General features: G+C 38.2%; 1 protein-coding gene across 11 annotated transcripts in view; it reads right to left on the reverse strand.

Moving 5' to 3' along the window:
• MITF (melanocyte inducing transcription factor) overlaps positions 1–20,287 on the reverse strand; it is a 215,059-nt gene that overhangs the window by 116,783 nt on the left and 77,989 nt on the right. The window contains exon 1 of one of the 11 annotated variants that reach the window (XM_057705488.1): positions 5,059–5,159. The exons of the other annotated variants lie outside the window; for them this stretch is intronic. The gene's annotated coding sequence lies outside the window, so the exon portion shown is untranslated. Of the gene's footprint in view, positions 1–5,058; positions 5,160–20,287 lie in introns of those variants that run through there. 11 annotated transcript variants of the gene reach the window in all.

A 20,287-nucleotide genomic window follows, 5' to 3' on the forward strand; every position in this document is an offset into this window, starting at 1 on the left:
ATGGTTGCCATGGAGACGTGATCCCAGCATTGCCAGATCTGACTTTTCAATAGATGCTGGGAATTCAAACACACTTGTGCGAAATCTTCTCATTTTCCAATGTTGGCAAACTAGTTTTTCTTTTGGTTTTTTTTTTTTTTTTTAAAGTATGGGTTAAAGAAAACATGTCTGTGGCCATAAAGAGGAAGAAGACATGATCAGTTACATGACTAACTATATCCATAAAATAAAAACCCAAAGTTGAGTAGAAGTACAGTCATTTGTGGTATCAAAACCAGAAAGACACTTCTCCCAAGAATCTTCATAAAGGAGACACTGGAATACCCCCAAGATAGGCATTCCATACAATCAGGATACATGAGATTCTATCTCATGATGACCTCCCAAGGAGGCTGAGAGCATAATACTCAGTGTAACGTAATCAAACTAACTCCTGGGGTTGGGGGGCAATGGGGAAGGGGGGCAAATTCTCAGGTTTAGAGATTCCTGCTGGTCTGGATTGTTTCAGGTATAGATTTTACAGTGGATTGCTCTTATTTTTTAACCAGTGAGCACTTGTGATACTTGTAAAATCCTCACACCTTTCTTTAACATTATTTGATAAATCAAAGTAAAAGCTACCTTGGAAAATGGTTTTTCAAACAATACTGCCTTCCTTCCTCACTGTTTGACAGGATTCAGAATAACAGATGAACCTCCATCCTTCAGACTGTAATCCATAAATATTGGTTTTTCACAGTAGCCTTTGAGAAGTATTGAGTAGAACCATGTGCAAGGTTACGTTCCCTGACAAGGATTTGGAGTGAGGTATTCTACGGGGCCATTAAGTTCAAGGCCATTTGCTTTACTGGACAGTCCATCTGGCAGTAGGATTGAACTCTGTGAATGCTGAAGAGCCTGCCAGTCACTAGCCAAGGAAGGATGCAAAGGTAGAACCAAACGTCTCCACAAAAAAAAAAAAAAAAAAAAAAAAAAAAAAATTCTGTATCTGTTCCAGGTCATGAACAAAAGGACAAGCAAGCTCTAGGCCACACAGTGATGGCCCCTGGAATCCCTGGGGTGCTGAAAGGGTGTTGGGTTCCAGACTGGGCTCTTGACATACCTAGAACTTGTGCAACTGTATTTCATCTATCTCATATAGAGTTATTTCTGTTATAAGGCTCGTTTTGAAAATGCAAATCTGTTCAAACATGATTGACACATCAGGGGACAATCTGAGTATAACCTACATGAACTTGAGTTTCCCTTTGCATGATCTGGTCCACAAGAAACACTAGGTGAACACAGAAAACCACACCCAGCTGAGTCAAGCAGTGGAGAAATACACAAAACGTACATACTGCAAACATCTGCCTGCTACCTCAGTTTACCATGCGTGTTACACACCACAACCACCCATATCGTTGCTACAACTTTCCACCCAATTTCAGACAAGCCTCCTTGTACCTACAACGTCACCGTAGTTTACAAGCTGCAACAAGCTGCACACACCCACCTCCACAAGCAAATACTAAGTCTTTTCAAGGCAAAGTGGCAAGTGTATGTTGTATTGACATCACACTCAACCATTTAGCAAGTGTAAAACTCTACTGTTTCCCTAAAGTTCCTATCTTTCCTTTTTTTATGCCCTTGATGAAGTTTTTGAGTATTGTGCCCCTAGCCTCACTTTCCCTATAGACTCTGTGCTATCAATGGCATGATTTTCCATCATCTAGTGATTTTTCTAGGAATATATGACTTCGCTAGAATGTAAGTTCTCCTCGAAGCTACTATGCTGCTCCCCCAACTCCAGGGAACACCATTCACATCATATATGATGTGTACCATTATTTTTTCATTATAAATTAAGTAACTCAGCATTTAACAAATTGTTATGTGATGCCTAATATGTGTCATGAAAGGGCTACACTTCAAAGGATGCATGTGCTCACTTTGGAAAAGTAAAAGAAAACAAAAAAATGTATAAAAAAATAAAAATCTTTCGTCATCTTAATACACAAGCATTTTGATGTTCTTCCTTTCAGTCTTTTCTCTTTGCACATATAACACCACGATCCCTGCCATGCACTATTTCGCATGGCCTATTTATCTTAACTTGGCAACTGGGCTTTAAAATTGGCCTGCCACTTCTAAATCAAATATGCTTACATTTCTTTAAAAAAAAAAACAAACTGCTGCCAAATTGACTCAATCATTTAACATTAACTGAGCTTGCACTATCTGCTGAGCACTACGCCCTGTGACATGCAAATTAGAATATTCAATAGACTGGACTTCACCACCAGGAGAATGTCTTAAAAGTTTCCAAATTTGGCATAGTTGCAGCATTTCCTGCCCTTAAGATTAATGACTATTTTCATTCTAGTTCTGAGATTGGTTAAAAATATAAATTATATAAATAGCACATTTGGAAAAGAAAATGGACTTGTATTATCAGCCGCCTGCAAATTACAGCTTCAAGAATTGCATTCTGCCCTTTTATCTGTCACCTTTTCAAATACTGTACCACCAAAATTAACGACACAAAACAAAGCTGTATTTGAATATTTCTAAGTAGTAAATACACACATTAAAGTGTCATGAAGACTGCCTACCAATTTTCCCTCTTTATTTCTTCCAGCAAGGTTATTTTAAGACTTTATTTTGCGTGTGTGTGACTGGATTTAAGAGCTTAGTAAATTATGTGGAAGACATAGCTACACTTAAATACATATATATGTGTGTGTATGTATGAGTGTGTGTATGTTTGTGTGTGTGTCTGTATCAAAGACTGGGCTCAAATATACATATTCCTGAATTTTCTTTCCCACAAAATGTGAAATATATATGTCATTATATATATTTAAGTTAAATTCACTATCAAGCAACTAGGCGTAGACAGCTGTTTGGGGCTGCATCTTCTCTTGCCAGTTGACAAGACGCTGAGAAGCACTAAGAAACAAGGGCAATAAGGACAAAATCAAAAGAGGCGAGATAATGCAGACACGTAAGAGTGTGCTCCGAAATCACTGATAGTTGATTTTACTCTTCTCTTTAAAAATTTTTAAAAACAATTAAAAAAAAATTAAATAACTTACATAGCTAAGTCATTATTCAGGTTCCAAACCAGGGGAGGGAGGGAATACCAGCAAACGTCACAGGGTTACATCTTCTGATGTCATTCAGGTGCCAATCTTCATCACATTTTATGCTTCTCTCTCTCTCATTGAAAAAGACCACTGTCGTAATATGATAACAGTTTCCAGGTGGTAGCTAAGCCTTCAGTCAAGATTCCTGTCCCTTTCAAAGTATCCGCGTGTGTGTGACACGCTGAATTAAGTGTTCCAGGTCACCCTGGGCAGTAGCTTTTCTCAAACCTCACAGCAATTCACCTTGTGCACCCTTAGAAGCAGTCCCAGAAAGGCTGCACTTGAAAAGGGGCAAAAGTGAACCCCGTAACTTTTCCAACAAAGCACGTCTCAGCGGAGGAGCCACATCCTTGCGAGGAGCCCTGGAAGCAAGGCCTAGGAGCACGGTCTGAATTTATAAGACAGAAGGTCAGCAAGGGAGAGGTCTCCTGGCAGCCTCACACTTTATCTCACATTCTACTCTCTAATATACCCTTGCTTTTATCAGCAGGAAACAGTTCCTAAATTACCGACCGGTTGAATTATTGAGACTTTTGTATCCTTACCCCAAATATTCAAGAACTATCGATGCTCTAAAAAAGATGAGCCACATTAACCTCCAACTTCATGCAGCCCTTGGCATGTGGCTTCCGATTTCCACTAAGAACATTAGTGTTTTGATTTTTCAAAGCCCGAATATGCATATTTTCTTTAAAAAAAAAAAATCAACTGCAATTCCCTTACTTCTTTTTACCTATCAATCTTTCTTGAGGACAGACTACATTTAGATCAGATCAGTTCTCTTCTACATGGTTACTGAACATTAATGGATGGAAATCTTGAGGCAAGTTCCCTTCTGAGCCCATAGAGATGTCACTGCCACTCGGAGAAGCTATCGGCCACCGACATGCCCCAGCCCTCACATCACAGTGACCTCCTTCAGCCCAACAGCTGAAGAGGAAGGGAGAAGGGTAATATATCCACAAGCATGCCTGGCAGAGATGCAATGAGGCACCTCCAGCCGCTCCAGCCCAGGCTCCTTGACACCCTCTTCCATTTAGAGAGCTACTCAGACCCCATCCTTCACCAGAGTGCCCCAGAAAGATCCAAAAAAGATAAAGTCTTCAACTGTGCTAGCCACTGGAAGAAAAAAACAGCAGTCACAAAATGAAAACTGCCTTTTAAAAGTAGCTATAACATTAAAAAAAAAAAAAATCACATGATTTTGCTCCCCGTACTATAGCTAATGAAAAGGGGCATTTAACACCCAGTGGGAACAGCAGTGTTTTATAATTGCATCAGCAGCTGCTACAAAGCTCATCTGTAAGAGCTTGGAGAATCCTCACTTTTTCTGACCTCAAGAACCAACATTCGCTGAGGTCAGAATCCAGGGACTCATTCTAATGTTGAATGTTCTCTTGAGTCCCTTTAAAAGAAAAAAAAAAGAAAAATGAACTTCACATTGACTGATGCATGACATTGTTTTAATCCAAAAAAAATGTCCAAGTTGAAACCATTATAACATGTCATAAAGCATCAGTAATAGCCACTCAGCAAGAACTAAACCATTTTTAATGTCATAAACAAGCATGTACAGCACGCTACACTAATTTATTAGAAACATCCTCTTTAAAAGAAAGGGTCACAGAGGGCTTTGGCTCAATCACACTGCTCTCCACACGCCAGCCGTAGAACTTACATATGACCTTTGCAATTCCCCTTGCAAATCCTTTCAGCACTCAGACATTTCACTTTAAAAATTAGGGGGAGGTGAGGTAAAGCCATAAAAATCAGTAGCAGGAACACCAGAATATGCTGGAATAAGATAAATATCTTTCTCATAGAAAAAAATGCAGGCACTATTAATGAACAGAATCCAATGCAAAAGGCAACTAGTCAGATCTCCTTGATCACTTATATTTTAAACCCAGAAAAGCAAAATCAGACTTACCCCGGGAAGCCATCCTATAGGCTGACTCAGAAAAGTAGCCTGTCGACAAGCCAAAAACAGCTACAAACCAGGGCTCCAAAAAATCAGTGGGTTTAATCCTCTCATCCACCTACTAACCCCTGCTAGTACATATGCATCTGGCTTTTGTTAAGGCACTTCTGCAAACGTACAGAGGATGAGTAATCGTGCAGACTTCGTAAAACATGCCAAACCCATCACTAATAACAGTAGTTTCATTTACTCATCACATTTTCGAATGTCTTGATTTTATTTTTTTAAGCAAAATTAGTGTTTTTGCTGATGTAAATTCCTTGCCACTAGACCAGGCACACATTATCCAAAAGGCAATAGGCTGCCTATGTGTGTATAACTTTTTCTGAGTCCTTGTCAGCAGTCAGAAATGTTGAACTGATATGTAAAGGCATAGCCTGCTTAATAAACTGTCTTTTAACATTAATAACACCACTATTTTCCTAAATAAAACCTCCAGCCAATTCTACTCTTTCCTCTTTCACTGAAAAAGGCAATCATTTTATTATCATTAGAAATTCTAAAGAATAAAAAGAAATACTCAAGCATAAATTCATCTCTCACTGTCTCCCATTCAATCCCTTCTCTTAGAGATAATCACTGTTGACAATTTTCAATGTATCATTCCTGAAATTTCTGTGTACACAGTATGCATGTGTGTATACACACACACACATACATAAACATTCTTCAGAAAAACTCTTGGGGACTGATGGGTCTTGGACATCAGAATTTTCTAGATTTTGTAACAATGACAAAGTATACAGAGTGTAATATCCTTAGTGAGATCGGGGCAACAGCTCGTAATCAACTGTGTTAATATTTCTGCCAGAAAACATGAATATTCAATTAAGTGGGCTAATAAAGACTATAAATAGCCTTGTGCCATTTCAGGTCAGGTAATTCTGCCAAATGAGATTAAAAAAAATCATTCAACATTCAGAAACTTTTGAATTTTGGAATTACGGATAAGGGATTTCAGCCCTATATTTTCTCTCCCAGTTATTTACCAAGTTATGAAAAAATTTTTATTAAAAAGGGTCATGATAAAAAAAATTTTAAATATATATGAATAAAATTAAAGTCACCTGTAAAATCCCACCATATGGAGAAACTGAGCTTTTATTCACTTATGTGTTGAGTGCCTCCTGGGAGTAGAGACTCAATACTTTGCAGGCACACCAAAAAATTAAAGCAAACATAAATCCTTTTTTATTCCTTAATTTTTATTGGAGTATAGTTGATTTACAGTGTTGTGTTAGTTTCCGGTGTACAGCAAAGTGAATCAGTTATACATACACATATATCCACTCTTTTTTTTTTTTTTTAAGATTCTTCTCCCATATAGGCCATTACGGATTATTGAGTGGAGTTTCCTGTCCTACACAGCAGGTTCTTATTAGTTATCTATTATATAGATAGTGGTGTGTATATGTCAGTCCCAATCTCCCAGTTTATCCCCCATCCCTTATCCCCTGGTAATCATAAGTTTGTTTTCTTCATTCATGCCTCTACTTCTGTTTTGTAAATAAGTTCATTTGTACCCTTTTTTTTTGACTCCACATATAAGCGATATCACGTGATATTTGTCCTTCTGTGTCTGACAGTTCATTCACTATGACAATCTCTAGGTCTATCAATGTTGCTACAAATGGTATTCTTTTGTTCTTTTTTATTGCTGAGTAATATTCCATTGTATATATGTATCACATCTTCTTTATCCATTCCTCTATTGATGGACATTTAGGTTGCTTTCATGTCCTGGCTATTGTAAGTAGTGCAGCAATGAATATTGGGATGCATGTATCTTTTTGAATTACGGTTTCCTCTGGGTATATGCTTAGGAGTGGGATTGCTGGGTCATATGGTACTTCTATTTTTAGTTTTTCAAGGAACCTCCATACTGTTCTCCACAGTGGCTGTACTAATTTACATTCCCATCAACACTGTAGGAGGCTTCCCTTCTCTAAATCTTATTTTCAAACAAGGCAGAAAGTTACACCTGTTTTAAAACAATAATATCCACCTTGCAAAACTGTTCCTGAAAAAGATATGAACTCTTTCATTTACTCATTCATTGATTCCAACATTTATTGAGCTTCTATTATATGCCACACACTGTGCTAAATACCAGGTATTTGGGTGGCCAGATGTACCATATAAAACTACCAGACATCAGATTAAATATGAGTTTCAAATAAACCAGAAATATTTCAGTATAGCATGTCCCACATTTGAGACGTACACTTTTAATGGATATAGTTTTAAATATTTGAGATATACTTTTGCTTTTTAAATGTCCCATACTTGGGACGTACTTATATTAAAATACTACTCTTTTGATCAGAAATTCAAATTTCACTGGGTGTCTTATATTCCACTGCATGAAACAGGCACAGTCCTTGTCATGAACCCTCAGTCTAGCACTAGGGAGTGGAGGAAAGCAGGTGGACAGGTAATAAATAGGCAAACAACGACACACACACTGTATAAATAGAAAAAAAGAGCTATGAAAGTGATAAATTGAGCAATTAAGATGGAAATAAAGAAGAATATGTATTTAAACATAGAGTTCTTAAGGAAAGGCTTGTCTAGGAAGCTAACTCTGAGGGAAAGATCGTGCTAAAGCAAATTAAAACCTCATAATAGTAGAGCAGCTTGCATAAGATCCAGCCCACAGTAGATGCTCAATAAATGTTCATTTCACTCCTTGGCAGGGCCAAGACTTCATCTTTTGGCTAACCCTAGTCTGGCCCTGTGCCTTGCGATGGAAAAAGATAATAAGGAGGGGTATACACTGACCACCAATGGATTCCTCCTTCAGAAAGTCTGCCAGCCACCATCTGTCTGCAACCTCATGACAGATCCTGAGCCAGAACTTCCCAGCACAGCCCTCTTGAATGCTTGACCCACAGAAACCATGATAATAGATAATGAAATGACAGTTATTATGTTCAATCACTATGTTTCAGTATGATTTGTTACGTAGCAATAGTAACCAAGTGTTGGCAAGAATGGGGACCATCCAGAACTCTCAGGTGCTGCTGCTGGAAACGTAAATTGAGGCAACTGCTTTGGTAGACTGTTGGTGGTACCTAGGAAAGCCAGACATACATACATGTGGAGCAGCACCCCAGCTGCCATTCCCACTGGCACTGCTGCACTTCTGATTCTCGCCATTTCCCTCAACATAGCCCTTTCCTCCCTTCTCTGCTGGATTTGCAACACCCCCACCACCAATTACACACACAGCTCCCAGACTGATCTTCCTAAAGCTCACCTTTCACCATGCGATTTGGCTGCTCCAAAAATCTTTCATACATAAACTTAATAAACATTTGCTGATTGATTACTTGTAAGATTCAGATCTAGGGAGGTTTTACTAACTTGGCACTGAGGAGGAAAAGACAGAAAGCAAATAACTCAGGCATTCAGAGATTTACTAGGCAGCTCCTTGAAATGCCCTCCAAAAAAAAAAGAAAAATGAAACCATTGCCAGAAATCCTGATTGTTGTGAAATGCATATGTGGAAATACATCTCAAGGACCTATTGCTAACCATTTGAATGGAATGTCACCCAAAAAAAAAAAAAAAGAGTACTGTTACCATGGCAACAACCAAGATCTGATTTGTATATCAAAGAATAAATTTCGAACCTGAAAGGTCTTCCACTGCATGGAAAGGAAGAGAAACAGTATATGGAAAATGAAGAAGAAAAGGAGAAAAAGGAAGAGAAGGGAGGACAACTGTTAACCTTCTCTAGAATTTTTTGTTAATGCCCTACTCTCTGTTGATTGTCTGGGACCATATCATTAGTGGTGGTAATAACGGGAGGGAAAAACATAATAATTTTAACAACTGCCATTTACGCCGTGTTTGCCACGTGCAGACATTACGCTGAGCCACAAGATACTTATATTGTCATCAGCATTAATGCAACCAATATTTATGCCAGGCACTGTGCTATCCACTTTACAAGCATCATCTTATTTCACCCTCACAGAGATCTTACAAGATCAGATATTATTATTATTCACATTTTACAGATAAGGAAACTGAGGGATGGAGAGGCCAGCTAACTTGCCTTAGGTCTTATCCATGAACACTTTAAGAGTCTACGGTAAAGTAAGATTCAACAAACAGTGAAAATCAATAAGAAAAGAATGAAAATGCCTCATGGGAATATTTGAAACATAGAAAGAAAAATAAAATACTGAAAATACTGAAAGTCAATTTATAGCAACATAAGAACTGAGATTCATGAAACCACAATCAGTAGGATGAAATACACACAGAGCAACAAGAGGAATCTCAGCTAAACTGGCGGAATTTAAACTCCATGTTGCACACTTTGAAAGGGAGAATCAGATCCCATATTCATTCATTTATTCATTTATTTATTCACCAAATATGTATTGAACACTTACTACGTGTCAGACACTGAAGTGCTGGGGATACAGCAGTGAACAAAGAGGCAAAAGTCTCTACTTCAATGGAACATTAGTGTGAGAAAGGGAATACGAACAAAGATGTTAAGATGTTAAAGGCAGCAAGTGCTAGGGTAAAAATAAAGCACCAAGGGCCAAGATAGGGGCAAGAGAGGGATGCTATTTTAAATACAGTAATCAGGGTAAGCCCATAAGGTGTCAATGGAGCAAAGGCTTAAAGGAGATGAGGAGATGAGCTCTGTGGATGGTTGGAGGTTGAGCATCCCAGGTGGGGCCATGTCTGGCACACTGGAGCAGTAGCAAGGAGGCAGCTCTAGCTACTGAAGGGAAGCCCCACGGAGAAAACAGGAGATTCAACCAAATTAAATAATAGCAGCCAAACTGCAAAAGGCTCTTTGGCCACTGGATACCCATGATTCTTCAGCTTTGAGGGTCATGAATTACTTGTAGAAGCTGATAAAAGCTAGGAGCCCTCACCCCAAAAAAGTGCACATACCCATTTATGCTGTTCTAATTTCAGAGGGTTGTCATCTCCCTCCTTGACTCCCAGGATCTGAACAAAATCCTAGAGGAGATCATAGTCCCCCCCACCTGAACCAAAGAAACACCCTAGATCTAACTCTGTATTTAATGACATCTCAAAGGGGGACAGCCATTCAGGACAGTGGACACCAAGATTCCTTCAGTCTCTGAGGCTTTGCTTGTTCCATCGTCCTCACCAATCTGGGGAGGTCATGCTCAAGCACCAAAGTCCCTAAAGGAAGCTAACTACATGTGTCACCTGGGGACTCTTTACTAGTCACAGGGTTCAGACACAAACTACATCAACCTTAACGTCCATAGAGTAGAGAAATGCATGCAGTCATTCTCTCCAAGGGGAACTGGGTGCACTTGGACCCAATCTATCACCTTGCAGTTCGTGTGTGTGTGTGTGTGTATGTGCGCGCGTATACACATACTGGGCTGGCCAAAAAGTTTGTTCGGGTTTTCCTGTAGCATCTTATGGAAGGATGTTCTGTAATGTTATGGGAAAATCCAAAGCTTTTGATCAACCCAATATATTTATATATTTTAACTCTTTTCATATAAGCTAGAAGAGAACAGAGATTGTTTTTTGTTTTGTTTCGTTTTGTTACTGCTGAATTCCCAGTGCTTAGAATAGTATCTGGTCCACAGTTACATACTCAATAAATAATGGTTGAATGAATGAATAAAACCAAAGAATTACTTCTTTGTCAATCAGTGGATCAAAATGTCACAATTAAATAGAATAGTTATGTTGGAAAGGTTCAGGGGTATGGTTAACTAGAAATTAGCAAAGCTCGATGCAACACAAGCACAGTATTCCATGTCATAAATCACGTCTATGGATGACGAGATACTATACCACCTTTCTGTCTCAGTCATGTAAGTTTCTCACCAATGCTTCTCAAAACATTTGTATTTGTAGTTTGTATCAGTTTGCCTGTTTTTTTAATTTCAAATCCAGCACAGACCAATGCTTTTGTAAACTATAATAAAAGTGAATTCTAAGACAAATGAAATGAAAAACAAAATAGACACACAAATACACAAGCCCAAATTTGTTTTAGGTTCAACAGACCTAAAATGACTCTGTCCAACTGCAATAAAGGTTTTTGAACACTCAATATCTGTTCATATCTCCCTGCTGACCAACACATAGTTCATGAATCAGTCTAGTGTATGGATCACACTTGGAGTAGGATGACTCAGACCACACACACGCGCGTGCATGGGCACACACACGCGTACGTATGTTGGAGATTTCAGTATTCAATTCAGATGCTAATGTTTTTGCTTTCCAGCTGACAATGAGAAAAATAACATTCTGTTTCCTATTACATTTCTGTCAGATACTTATTTCAACTATTTAGGAGTAAAATTATCAAGTCCATGATGTTCATTATATCAAACTCCAAGAATACGTTAAAATATTGACTATGCCTCACTTCAAATTATCCCAACATTTAAAATAGAAATTAGGAACTGATTGTTCATTTTATAACAGACCCTACATTTAGCAGAATGATTATAATGAGATGTGTTTTAAGTATCTAAATATGATGGTGATTTTATATCAATCCATTTATAAAATGTAGTCTTTACATATTTATTCCCTATATTTATATACTTGCAGCTTTTTAGAAATATATTTTTATTGTGCAAACTAGTGTAAAGAGGTTTTTAATGCTACTAAAATGATATATACTTGGGCCGCAAGTGTTTTCCTTTACTTACTCTAAGGTAAGTAGTTAACTTACCTACTTGAAAATTATCCTATATAATATATAACCTAAATAAAATTGGAATACAACTTATAAACAAAACTGACATATGACTCTTCTAAGAAGTAAACAGATTGTCATTTTCTTTTTTCTGTTTTTCATTAAAATAGCTCCAGATTAATGAGGGATACTTGCTAATCTTAAATTATCCTTTATCTCAAAATACAACCTTTGAAACTATATAAACATAATTCTGAAATTTCTAGTCATTCACAAAGCTTGCTTAAGTCGGGATAAGTTAATGATTTTCCTAAAGTCCAACTAAACGTGCATTCCAAAGCAAAAGCTGCTTGAGGCTGAACACAGAGTCAATACTCAATGATTGACTTCTTAGCTGGCACCCAGGCAAGTACTCCTAGCTTTGGGCCAATTATAAATAAGGGCGAGGATATTCCTGATGGTACTTAAAGCATGAATTTTCTAGAGGTAGAATTCAAGACTGATGCCTTCAAGCTCCAGAGAGCTCCTATCACATCATCTGGCAGAAGGAGTAAATAGTTATTGAATTACAGAAGGAAACTGATGATTCCTCATTTCTTACAGGTCACTGAGGCTCAGGCATACAAACCCCTTATTGCAAGGATTTTGCATCTTTGTGCAAAGCAAAGTAAAACACAGTGAGCTGATTAAGGCAAAATTAGAAAAAACAATAAGCAAATGGTATTATAATGGTGACCCTATACAGCAAAAACTGAGAAGATAATTCAAGAATGTAGTCTGGTAAAAAACTCTTCTTCAGTACCTGCCCCTATACCTGGACTACAATAGGCAGGAAATAAGTGTAGCATGGAGGAAGGGAGAAGAAAGATAAAGATTCAAACAAAGCAAGTGCAAGCTCTGAGAAACATTAAAACACTCTGTACAAACAACAGAAGGCAGACAGTGAATTATGCTGATGCTTTGTTACAATTTAGAAAAGCTTAACTTGAAAAATAATAGCAACTTCCATTCTTGAGAACTTATTATGTATCAAGCACTGTGCAGAGCACCCATCATTTCATGCAATTTTTTCCCAAAACCCTGCAAGACTGGAATTAGTATGCCCATTACAAATAAGGAGAGAGGCTCAAGGATGCAAATAACTTTAAGATCAAAGTTAATGTGTTTGTCTAATTCCAAGCTTGTGCCCTTAACCTCACATTTCACTGTCTTCTAATGTCCAAATTAAAAGATAACAATGACAAATGTTCATAGCTGCACTATTTGTAAATGCCCCAAACTAGAAAACTCCCTAAATGCCCATCAACAGGACAATGGATAAATAAATCTCAAAAAATTTATACGATGAAATACCATATAATTATGAAAATGAATCAACTACAACTACCCACAGCAACACAGATAAATTTCTCAAACATAATCATGATGAATGAATGCCAGGCACAGGTAAGTACCTATGTACGACTGTATGACTGAATCCATTTCTATAAAGCACAAAACAGGCAAAATTAGTCTATGCTGTTAGGAGTCAGAATGGTGGCTACCGTTGGGAGGGGTAATGACTAAAGGGCACAGGAAGGGAGCATTTGGGGTGCAGATGTCATCTGATTAATTGATCTGAGAGCTGGATAACAGGAGTCCGATTTATAAAAACTCATCATGCTATACACTTACAATAAACACAGTTTTTTCTACATTGATTACACTTTAATATTTTTTAATCAAAAGAAGATGCACCTACTTAAGGTGTTTTCTACTTTACCCTTTTAATGTATTTAGACTCAAATATTCTTTAATAAAGCACATCCTATATCTTCCTAAGTTTTACAAATCTTAAGTATAAATGTAGGAAAATAAATCATTGGAAGAATGAAATAATGCCATTTGTAGCAACATGGATGAAGTTAGAGATTATCATATTAAGTGAAGTAAGTCAGAGAGAGAAAGACAAATACCCCATGATATCACTTATAGGTAGAATTTTTTAAAAAATGATACAAATGAACTAATTTACAAAAAAAGAAACAGACTCATGGACATAGAAAACAAACTTATGGTTACCAAAGGGGATAGCAGGGGGAGAGGGGAGGATAAATTAGGAGCTTGGCATTAACATATACACACTACTAAATATAAAACAGATAAACGACAAGGACCTACTGTACAGCACAGGGAACTACACTCAATATTTTATTAACCTATAATGGAAAAGAATCTGAAAAGGAATATATATATGTATACGTATAACTGAATCACTTTGCTGTACACAACATTGTAAATTAACTATACTTCAATTTAAAAAATAATTATAGAAAAGAAAATTCATTAGAGATTTTAAAGTAAACAGATTGGAGTTGGGGAAAAACATCTGATTAGGAGTCAAAAAAATCCGTCTTGGTGTACTCTTCTGTTCTCTAATAAGTGCACACTCTAGAGAGGAAGGCATTTAACCTCACCTGTGGTCCGTTTCCTCATCCAAAAATCAGACCCAAGAATCCTCAAGGCACCTCATTCTAGTCTTTTTTTCTGAGCTCTACGCTTGCTCGTATCACATTGCTACCGCATTCACACAGAAAAGGGGAACAAAAGAGCAACTGCTTGCAACCCTATCACATGATACAAGGGTAGAAGGAAACAAACTTGACATGTACATTTAATCAACCTCTGATAATCAGTGTAAGATATTACAGCTCTGCAGACAATCCCCAGAAACTGAATTATACCACTCACCACTGGGTCTCACAACAGCCTTGTTCACATACCCTGAAGCTCCCACACAAAGCAGAATGGTCAACTGGTCAGACACAGTCTCTTGCGGATTTTTTACTCTAGGGTCACCTGCACCACCAACCTCCACCTTTACCACAGATAATTGCAGACTTTCAGTTTTTCCTAAGATTTTGGTCATTCGATCAGAAGAATGCAAAGAAATATACAATAGCTTATATTGCAATACATTCTGATTTCATGCTCCTTCGTACAAATGCATTAGACTCTCTTACCTACTAGCTTCTTGCAATGCAAGAACAGAACCTAATTCTGCTGATGGGACCATATATTGGTCAGGGTCCAATCAGGAGAGAGAAACCACACAGTAATTTGAATGGAGAAAGTTTAATATAAGGAATAACTAATTGTAACAGGGAATTAGCTAATAACAAGTAAAGAGAACTTAAAGAATATAGGAATGGCAGATACAAGGAGCAGTCACTACCCTTAGGACTCAGAGTCTTGCTCCCCAGGGCTGAGATCCAGGTCCTATGAGCTCTCTGCGTGGCACGGAACTCACTGTGGTGCTGCACCTGTGGAATTTACTGGACTCCATCCTCTAGGGTGCCAGGGAAGGCTGTTCACAGAGAGGTGGCCCACCAGAGGCACTCTGCTCCAACTGTCCTCAAGTAGGAATGCCAGAGGAAGCTACTGGCGACTCCCTGCAGCTCTGGCCGCCACGCACTACAGGAGTCTGGCGTTGGAGAAACACCTACACTGTGGAAGCCCTGTGATGGAGACGCCACAGGCACCGCAGGAAACACGCACTGACAAAACTGATTTAGACAGAGGAAAATTCACTTTTCAAGAGGCAAACAAGTCTAACAACAGCAGGAATAACAGAACTACTTCCAACTCAGGTGCAGGGTTCTTGTTTCCTGGGATACAGCTAAATGGTCTTCTTTTTACTATATGCTGAGTTTGTCCCAAATCACTTTTTAGATGGTCCTTAGCCTGGCACAGCTTTGACAATACCATTCTTCTGACAAATGACGACAGACTTTGAATATCAAATCACTCACTGAGCCATAAATAATGTTGCTCATATTTTGACCTTTGCTTAGCCATTCACACGAATGTGGTAACTGTTGTGTAATAGGATAATTTCAGGCCTGTGTGTGTGTGTCATTCATGGCCTTTTGTCCAAGCTCTGGTCATTCTGCTAACCAAAATGCAGGCTGGAGGGCATCTTTGGAACCAGAAAAGAAATTATATTCAACTACACATACCCTCGGAGAGCAGGATTAATGATCAGGTACTGTCAAAAAGGACTCCAAGAACAGGAAAGATCCAAAACAAAGTAAACAAGCAAACATTGGTCAAAACTCACTTTGGTACAGACAGATCACAAAAATGCAGGCTTTTTAGAGAATATCAGATCTGGGGAAAGACCTTGATGCTAAAAGAAATAAAATAATCATAATCCATATTTCCAGAGAAGAAGAATAAAAGCATAAACCCAACTGTATGACGCATGTAAGCAACTAACCTTAAGTAGAAGGACACAGAAAAGAAGCATGGAGACAACGATTTCTTGTGAACACCTATCTAATTTAGGACTCAGCTTGAGTTGAATAATGAATTTTGGTTGGGGCCAAAAGAGACTTTGAAAAAGAAATAAAACAGAAAAATAAGGAAATCACAGGGAAAAGCAAACCTTCTGTGTGTGTGTGTGTGTTTGTGTGTGGGTGGGGGGTGAATTCAAAATCTGGGAAATAACTTAGTCACCATTGCGCAGCACAATCCAAGAAGGAAGAATAGAGGGTGAGATGCACAGAACCCCCTCTGTGCTCTTTTTCTCATACTCAGCTGCTTTCTCTTCCTGGGACTTAATCGTCCAGTTATTTTCATTCGATTTTGTTAGGTTTGGTCTTTTTTCTCCACAGGAAAGTATGCTCTGTTAAGGTAGAAATGTCTCTCTCTTTTTTTTAACTTTGTTTCCCCAGTATCTAGGACAATGCTAAGCAGAGAACAAATACTCAAGAAATATTTGTTGGGTGAACTAACAAAATCCAAGAAAGGGACTTTAATTGATTATACATCGAGTATCAAGTGTTACCCAGCAAACATTATTCTAAACCAAGGACCCGTAAAAATGTTAGGCTTGGTGGGCCCCACATGGTCTCTGCTTCATGTTTTTTGCTCTTATTTTTGTTTTTACCTTAAGTGGTCGAAAACAACTATTAATTGTAAAAACGATTCTTAGTTCTATGGCTAGTACATACATACATATATATATATATATATATATATATATATATACACACACACTATCAAGACAATCTGGCTTGTACTTCTGCTTTCATGGATAGATTTTTTTTTCTTTCCTATTCTAAATAGAGAATTCAGGAGCTAATATTAGCCTTGCTGCGATCTACTTACATTTTCTTTTAATTTTTTGAATCTGATTTGATCCTATTGAAGGAAAACAATAAATCCAAAGCCCTGAAACAATAAAATGCAAAGTGAGCAAGTTCAGGACTGCACGAGAGAAGCCACCTTGAATCCAAGCGTATGGTTTCTGCCATCTCTCCTTGTTTCTCCCACATGCTACCAACTAGACTTTAAGTTTCAGAAACCTCATTAGTTTTTCAGGCTTTATGACTCAAGCTTAGGGGGTGGGGGAAAGGGCAGCGACCCACAAGACAAAGACTTCAATGTCTCCAGAAGCTGAGAAAATTCCAGCATTGTCAGGGCAGATCCTATTTATAACCCATTTAACGTGTACGCTCCTGAATTCATTTTCTACGGCGAATACCCGACCTACACTTCTGAATTCCTGGCTTCCTCCGTGGTGAAGAAGGCAAGCAGCTAAAAGTCTGACAACTGAAGCGGGGAGCAAAATGAACGCCTTGCTATTACTATTTTATAACATCTGGCATCATGTGACAGAATTCAAGGTTCCTGTTTTTGCCTTACCTTCGACAAGAAAGTGCCTCGTTGCTATGCGCTTTGAGCTTAAGTCACTGGAAAACTGTGGGGTTGGAAAATATTCTACAATGAAGGCATTAAGAGAAAAAAAAAAAAGTTATGGAAAACCCCATTTAACTTTTTTCCAGAAAAATGCATGCACATAGGAATAGATGCCAAGCAACCATACTGAATGTGTGTATATGTGGCCTATAATTGCACACTTATTCTATGTTTATGCTTCTCTCTGTTGCACAAGAATAGGACTCTTTGGGAAGGAAGGTATCTTGACCTGTTGCTGTCCAAAGGGCAGGGTGCTGGGTAGCCCAGCATCACTGCAGAACCTCTGCAGGGATAGATGACAACGGACTCTGCAAGCCCTGCACATTACCTCTGTTCCATTCATGGATCCCAACCAAATTAATTTTCTCCTGTGCCAATTCTATCACATTCCCTGGGTGTACAAAGAAGTTTTACCAGGCCATCAGAACCCAAAAGGGAATGAACGTTTTCGTCCTGGCAGAAACTTAATACAGAGCTTAAAAATAAAACAATGGGAATGAATTTTTAGCTCTGCAAAGCTCTTAGTTTCTAGAAATTTCTTGTACAACTGAAAAAAAAAATCCTACTCTTGCTTTTACTGTTCCACTTAAACTGCAAGTTATGAAGAAACTAACTCAGAAAGTCCAAGGTTATCATTCCGGATCTGAACTGACATGCAACAAACTAAACAGTCATGTCAAAGTATAAGTGGAACCAAGTTTCATGTACATCCCTGGTAAAGATTCAACCCCAAACAGCACTGCCCAACAAAAATATAAGGTGAGCCACATTCATAAATTTAAATTTTCTAGTAACCATATTAAAAAAAAATGAAGCAGGTGAAATTAATGTTATCTTATTTCACCCAGTGTGCCCCAAAGAGTATTTCAACGTTAATGAAAATTAAAAATTATTAATGAGATATTTTACATTATTTTTTTCATATAAAAACTAGTGGAGAACATCTCAACCTGGACTAGTCACAATTCAAGTGCTCAATAGCCACATGTGGCCAGGGCTACCACATTGGACAACACAGCTCCAAAGGCTTCTCTTACGCTTCATTAAGTTCACTCCTCCAACCCAGCAAGTTCTAGTTACGATGACAAAGCTATCATCCGGAGAAGAAGATATTCTGAGAAGTGTTTTGACTTCTTGGACAAGTTCACACTCGGACCTCACTCTCTGCCACGTCCACACTTGGGGCCATCTGTTTTAATGGAACAATGCCCACCCGAAAGAGGTTACCAGCTCCCAGAACCAGACATGCAACCACAGCAAGAAGATTCTCCTAGCTTAAGCAGTTCCAAATCCTGAACTTCTGGACTTCATTTTTCCCAGGTGCTGCATCTGGACATTTAGCAGGGCTTAAATTAGTACCATTTTTGAGATACTCTCATTAAAAGAGGGAAAAAAAACCCAAAAAACCAAGGCTGAACCTTTTTTAGGATGGGCCTTTGGGGAAGAAGGTTAAAAGAAACACAAGCTAACACTGGAAGAGACACTGCGCCCTTCATATGTCATCTTTTAAGAAATAAATCGTGACTTAAAAAGTCCCTTCAGTATGAACCGTTTATTCCCATCAGACCCTCAACTGAACAACTGTAGTTGCTCTTCTTAGAACACTATAGTCTTCTGATGTACATATGTATATATCTTTTTCTTCTTGAAGGTGAGTGCTACTGAAATTTTAACCTATTAATCACACAGGATTAGAAACAGTGTAGCTGATGAATGCTGATTTTCATTTGAAACACTCACGCTTCTTTGGTTTCTTCCAAACCAAGTGTTAGCTGTAAGAAAATTTAAAATCCATTTTTAAAAGAAAATTAACCTATTTTAATGCCCACAGACTCTAACATTACTCCTCTGACTTTAAAATATACCTTTGACTCCAAATGCTCTTAATGTTTTATGAAAGTAGTCATAAAATATTCACAAATGTTTTATTACCATCCAGTACTTTCCATTAAAAAACTTAAATACCTAGTGAGAATATGGAAGTCAAAAGCTCAAACTGTACTTCATTCATGAATGCATTCAACAAATATTTATTTAGTGCCCACGTTATACCAGACACTACACACGTACTACAGAGGTGCTAGGGAAAGGAAAACAAACATGGTCTCTCCTTAGTGGAGCTTAAAAATCTAGGCGGGAAGATGATTAAGTAAGTAATCACACTGAGAATATAAGCATTAATATTGGGGAATTGTAGAAAGCAGACAGATAAGGAGAAAGAGGAGAGAGAAGGAAGGAAGGAGGGAGGGAAGGAATGAAACAGATAGATACATACATACATACTGAATGAAGCAGGGAGGGAGTTACAGATGAAGGGAGAAAACAAGTGGAAACACCTGGAACAAAAGCCAGGGAATGAACAGGAAACCTAAGGGGAAACAAAAGAAGAAGAAAAACAAAGAAACAAACAAACAAACAAAAAAACAAGCAAAGAATAGCTGGACTGCAAAAAGAAAGAGTAGATGATGTTTGGTAGGAGCAACTGGGTGCGGGGAGGGGCAGGGGGGCAGGTGGGGAGTAGCTTCATAGGTTCCCTTACATTGCACAGACGATGTTCCAGCAGTGAGGAGCCATCTCGCAGTTGGAAGATTTAAACAGCTCAGAAGAGAGAAAATTAGATGTAGAGCATAGACTGGCCCAGGAAGAAGTCCCTGCACTCTGATTCCCAAAATTCAAACTAAGGTAGGCCACTCACCAAGTTTCATCCTAACAATAACTACTGCAAATATATATACAGATGGAGCAGTATTCCTTGCCCCGAAG

Source organism: Hippopotamus amphibius, chromosome 13 (assembly GCF_030028045.1).
Source record: "Hippopotamus amphibius kiboko isolate mHipAmp2 chromosome 13, mHipAmp2.hap2, whole genome shotgun sequence".
In the NCBI taxonomy this organism is placed as follows: Eukaryota; Metazoa; Chordata; class Mammalia; order Artiodactyla; family Hippopotamidae; genus Hippopotamus; species Hippopotamus amphibius.